Raw genomic sequence first — 6,607 nt, forward strand, 5'->3', positions numbered from 1 at the left:
TTGCATATGAGTAGTTGGTGGTCTGTCCCACAATCAGCACCCGGCCTGGTTTTCACTGCTGATACTGAGCTTCTCCACCGAGTCTTTCCACAAATGTAATCTTTTTGATTCCTATGCATGCCATCAGGTGAGATCCATGTGTATAGCCTGCGTTTATGTTTCTTACAGAAAGTATTTGCAATGAATAAATCATTGAATGTGCAGAACGCAATCATTCTATCTCCAGCCTCATTTCTCTCACCGAGACCGTATTTTCCAGCTACTGAACCTTCTTCCCTGTTCCCAACTTTTGCGTTCCAGTCTCCCATTGTTATCAATGCATCTTGATAGCATGTTTGATCAACTTCTGACTGCAAAAGTTGGTAGAAACATTCTATTTCCTTCTCTTTGGCTCTTGTTGTTGGTGCATATATTTGAATTATAGTGGTATACACTGGGCTTCCTTGTATGCATATGGATATTATCCTGTCGGTCACCACATTGTATTTCAGGATGGATCTAGAAATGACTTTTTTAATTATGAAACCAACTCCATTCTTCCTCACCTTTTCATCCCCGGCATAGTAAATCAAATAATCATCTGATTCAAAATGTCCCATGCCAAGCCACCTCATTTCACCAATACCTAGTATGTCAATATTTATGCGTTCCATTTCTTTCTTAACAATGTCCAATTTTCCTACATTCATGCTTCTCACCTTCCATGTTCCAATCACTAGTGTCTGCTTACAGCTGTTTCCTCTTCCCTGTATTTCCATAATCTAAGATCTCAGTCTCAATTGCCATGTCTGCTAGTCCAAGCAATAGTCTTAAGTGTGCTCTATTGTACATAGGGTTTTTGAACACCTGTGTTTTTGAAAGTGGATGGCCAATCCTTCTTCCTAGTCTGTCTCAATCTTTAAATATGTATAATAGTATCTGACAGACAAGCATTCCACAGAAAAGAGCAGATGAAAGGCAATTTCCCAGTTATAACAATGACCTATTGGTCAATGTTGCTGCCCACCCACACTTCCTTACTCCACCACTATCCCTTCCTACTTTTGCCTACAGCATTCAATACCCATCTCCCATTGACCAGGCCTTGATGTGATGGCCTAAGTTCCAAGCCATCAGGATTTCTGTGATTCTGATTCTGAACATATTGCGCTGCTGTGAGTCTCTTATGATGTAGTCAATATGACTTAAATTTAAAGTTGTTAAGTACAACTGTAATGTACAACTTCCACTCCAGGATTGCCTTCTTATGGGTTAATACCGCTTGTCTTCCATTTGAAGCCAGGTGCTGATGCAAATTTTCTTGGCCCAAGGTCCACAGACCCTCAGGACCCAAACTCTTTTTCAGGCAATGTTTTGGGGTGCGCACACTGGCCAATGTGGTCTGAGGTTACCTGGGTTAGAATTTGGAGATCTGAAAAGCTCCGCTTCTCTCTCCTCCCTGATTCCCAAAAAACTCTTTTTTCTGACAATGCTTCGGGGTGTGTGTGCTGGCCAATGTGCTTTGGAGCAATTCCAAATAGATGGTGGAGGACTACACATCAATAGTGGAGGTCTAGAGAGCTCTGGTGCCCTATCAATGAAAGGACTACTTTGCCAATCCAAAGGCATATGGTTCTAATCCACCAGTGGCTCCACAGGGGAGAGACGGGCAATCTCCTCCTGTGTGATTTACTTCCTCTGCTCAGTTAGGAGTTGGTTCTGACTGGATGATACCTAACAACATAACAGCAGTGCAAGCCTAGGAAATGAATCATTAATTGGGCTTTAGGGAGCTCTTGTGGCCTAGTGGTAAGAAGCTGCTCTGGAAACTGGAAGGCAGGCAGTTTGAGTCCACTGGCTGCTTCGCGGGAGAGAAAGATGGGCAATCTCCTCCCATGCAATTAACTGCCTCTGAAAAACTGCCGGAGGGTCAGCTATGGGTAGTTTTCAACTCTATGGTATACAACAGCAACAACAACAATTGTGCTTTCTCTAATTCAGTACCAAAATGGACACATATTGGCAGAGAGATACCATTCTTGGCCTTAAGTCATCCATGCCAGGAAGATGCCCAAGAGGTCACACACCACCTTACCTGGAGTCAATGCACACACAGACTCACGCCATCCTCTCTACACCTAATAGCTGTGGGTTTGAGGTCTCATAGGGGACCTTTAGTTCCATATGGCTACTAAGAGCAAGTACCTTAGACTTAGGTGATGACTTCTTCCCATAGTCTCAGCCTTTTTTCCTTTAAAAAAGCTTTTTCTCTTTACAAGGATTCTTGGTGGCAGCAAATAATGTACCAAATAATGTCCGAAAGGTCAGCATTTGAGTCTTCCAGCAGCTCAGTGTGAGAAAGATGAGCAGCCTCCTCTTGTGAAGGTTTACAGCTTCTGAAATGTGATAGAGGTGTTCTTAGGGTTGATGAGTCAGGACTGGGTCCATGGTACTGATTTTTTATTTTTTTTTCTCCCTCTTCCCAAGACTCTTCAGGAAAGGAGTCCTGCTGTTGAGCCCATGAAGAGAGAAATATCTCTTTGGTTCTGTTAGGACCTGCTGTGAATGGACGGTGTCAGTGCAAGGAAATAGGGTCACACAGTCATAATTCTTTCCTCCTCATTAAGATGCATCATAAGTTAAAAATAGACTTTGCCCTGTGGAAGTTCACAGCCTTAACAAATGATCTTGGCTGGATGCTTTCAGTTTGTGTGTGTAGGATTCTGGAATGTCTTCATTGTTATTCATAAAATCTGACAAAAACAAGTGAGCAGAGGATGCCTGAGTTCATGTGACTGCTTTGAAACAAAGGTTCCATGTCATGATGCATTCATATGGAGTTGCCCTCTGCATCTTGAGTTTTATAATTTCTGCATTTTTTGAAACAGATTCCAAAAGCAGTCTGTTTCTTAGAAGTTATTTATTTCCCAAGTGTGAATTTGACCAGTGGGTAGCCTTTTTGAATAGAGTTGGGTGAACATGTGACACAGATCAGCTGGCCTGAGTAAGACACTAGATATATTTTGGGAATTTGAATTTGAACAGTAGGAAGCAAGTGATCTTGATTAGGTCTTGAACCTATTTCATGGCCTGACATTACATTCAATGAAAATCTAACCCATCAGAAAATGCTAACATGATATATGTATACCCATGCAACACTATTCACCATAGCAAAGAGATGAAAGCAACCCAAGTGTCCATTCATTAATGAATGGAAAGAGAAACTATGGTACATTCACCCAATGGAATACTGTACAACAATGAAGAACTCAAGAAACACTGTGCAAAGTGGATAAATCTGAAAGACATGCTGAATGAAAGAAGTAAACAGAAAAAGTACAAATACTATATAAGACCACTGTTATAAAAACAGGGAAAAATTTACAAACAGAATCATTCTAGTATCAGGAGGGATTATTGTTTGTTGTTGTTAGGCGCCGTAGTGTTGCCTGTGATTCATAGTGACCCTATGTACAACAGCGCTAAACCCTGTTCTATCCTGTGCCAATTTTATTGTCTCTAACACATCTATCCCCATAACCCCAGTTATTGAATCACTCCACTCATTGAGGGTCTTCTTCTCTTGTGCTGTTCCTCCACTCTCCCAAGCATTACATCCCTCTCCAAGCACTGGTCCCACCTTGCAACATGTTGAACGTATGTCAGACGAAGCTTCAGAGTCCTGACCTCCAAGGAGCAGCCTCTCTAGGAAACTTTTGTTCTCCTAGCAGTCCATGGTCAATACTCTTCTCCCGCACCACAGCTCAAAGGCATCAATTTCCCTTCCATCACCATTAGTCATTGTCTAGCTTTCTGATGCATAGCAAATAATTGCAAAAACTAAGGCCTGGATCATGCAAACCTTAGTCTTCAAACTGACATCGTTGCTCTTCAGTACTTTGGAGAGGTCTCTAACAGCAGACTTTTCCAGTACAATTCGTCTTTTCATTTCGTGGCTGCTGGTGTCAGGGAGGGGTACAGAAAAGTAAAAAGTTAATTAATATTCAGTAAATCTTTACTAAGATGGATGAGGAAAAGACAACATGGAATGAATGGATGGTCAGATGTTGTGTGTACTGTCTGTCATTAATGTTATGGGAAACAAGATGAACGAATGATTGTAAAACAATGTGCTTGTAAACCTGAATCACAATTTTAAAAACAACCATAAATCCCAAACAAAACACCACAGCATTGATTCTACTCACTTGCTGAAATTCTGGGTACTACATGAAGAGGCAACAGTGGACTAAAATACAGCATCAGTTGTGGGGATAGGACAGGATTTGTTTTTTTGCACAGGACTGCTTTGAGTTTGTACCAATTTGACAGCAGTTATCAACAAGAAGCAGCAGAACTAACATCCTCAGAGTTCTGTTTCCTTCAAGTTTCTCATGTTTTATTTCAGACTATTGAGCCCCAATATGTTTATCAATAAGGCTCACCTTATTCAGGCCATGGTCTTTTCAATCACTTGTGCATCTGAGAGTTGGACAATAAATAAGGCTGAAAGAAAAAGAATCGTTGCCTTTGAGTTATGATGGAGAAGAGTGCTGAATATCCTCATTGTTCTTCAGTGTTAGTATTCTGTTATGTGAATGTAACACAATTAAAGCAATTAACTCACTTGTTGATGGCCATTTGGCCTGTTTCTATTTTCTTGTTATTGTGAATAACACTTTTATGAACATTATTGGTGGTATTGTATGCCATTGAGTCAGGAACAACCCGTAGCTAATCCTCCAGTGGATTTTCAGAGACAGTAAAACACACAGGAGCAGATTGCGTGTTCATGGCTCAATTCGGATTCCTTGTAGTACATACCAAGCAGTGGAATGACCAGGTCATATAATATTTCTATGTTCAGCATTTAGGCATTTTGAGGAAAACAAACTGCCCTCCAAAGTGGTTGTATCATTTTGCAATCCTACCAGCAGTGCGTGAGATATCTAATCTCTCTGCATCTTCTCTAGCATTTACTGCTTGATGTCCTATTAAAATTTAGTACTGCTACTAAGATGAGGTGGCATCTCACTGTTGTTTTGATTTGCATCTCTCTGAATTCCAATAATTTTGAACATTTATTCATGTGTATGCTGGCCATCTGAATGTCTTCCTTTGTGAAGAGACTTTTCACATCGTTTGCCCCTTTAATAATTTGATTACCTGTCATTTTCTTTTGGATGCCCTATAGTACTCCATAAGCTTTGGTTTTGGTATCCTTGTCTGAAATGTCATTGTTAAGTACTTTTCCCCCTAGTCTGTAGGTTTTCTTTTCATCCTTTTGGAAGAAGGTGTTTGGTGTTATGGCAGCTTTTGTGTGGTTTGTTCTTTTTCTTTTTTAAGTTTTTGATGCACATTGTTGTTATTGTTATGTGATGTCAAGTTGCCTGTGAATCATAGGGAACCTATGTACAACAGCTCTGAAGCCTGCTCTGTCCTGAGCCAGTCTCACCTACTCTGACTCATTTGCCCCCTTTACTGCATCAATCCATCTCATCAGGGGTCTTCTTCTCATGTGCTGTCCCTTGACCTTTCTGAGCATGATGTCCTTCTCCAAGGATTGGTCTTTCCTAGTCACGTTCCTGAAGTATGTGAGGGGGAGGTTCAAAATCTTAGCCGCCAAGGAGAAAATTGGTTTCACCCTCTTCAAGACAGACCTATTTGTTTTATTGGAGGCCTAGGACACGTTAAAAACTCTTCTCCAGCACCACAACTCAAAGATATCAATGATTCTTCTGTTACCCAGCTCTCTGATATGTGCAAGTAATCCATGGCCTAGATCAGGCATACTTTAGTCTCTAGACTGACATTGTTGCTTCTCAGTACTCTGGAAAAGTCCCTGACAGCAGATTTTTCTAGTGCAATTTATCTTTTGATTTCCTGGCTGCTGGTGCCAGGAGTGTTGATTGTGGAGCTGAGCAAGGTGTAATTGTCCACAACCTCAATTTCTTCTTCATCCACATGGTGCTGCCAATTGGCCCAGTGGTGAGAATCTTCTTGTCTTCTTGATGTTGAGCTTCAATCCATATTGAAGACTATAGTCTTTGACTTCTGCAGCAAGCACTTCAGATCCTCCTCAGTTTCAGTAAGTAAGGTTGTGTCATCTGCAAATGTAGGTTGTTGTTGAGTCTTCCTTCAATCTTGATGCCACTTTCCTTCTCATGAAGATATGTTTTGCATAGGGACTTAATTTATAGAAGGTCCCATTCATTGATTACTTCCTCTATTGGTTATCCATTTCTGGCTATATTTATAAACCTAATCAAGAAAGGGGTCTGTCAGGGATGTATTTTGTTTTCATACCTTTTCAATCTGTATTCAGAACAGATCATCCTTGACGCTGGGCTGTATGAGGAGAAATGTGGCATCAGGATTGGTGGAAGAATCATCAACAACCTGCTTTATGCAGATGACACAACCCTGCTCGCTGAAACTGAAGAGGACCTGAAGCGCTTGCTGCAGAGGGTCAAGGACTGCAGTCTTCAATACGGATTGAAGCTCAATATCAAGAAAACAAAGATTCTCACCACTGGGCCAGTTGGCAGCATCAGTATGGATGGTGAAGAGATTGAGATAGTTAACAGTTTTTGTTTACTTGGTTCCACAGTCAACACTCTTGGTA

This window comes from Elephantulus edwardii, unplaced genomic scaffold (assembly GCF_000299155.1).
Source record: "Elephantulus edwardii isolate Elephantulus edwardi_28Jun2011 unplaced genomic scaffold, EleEdw1.0 scaffold00425, whole genome shotgun sequence".
NCBI lineage: Eukaryota > Metazoa > Chordata > Mammalia > Macroscelidea > Macroscelididae > Elephantulus > Elephantulus edwardii.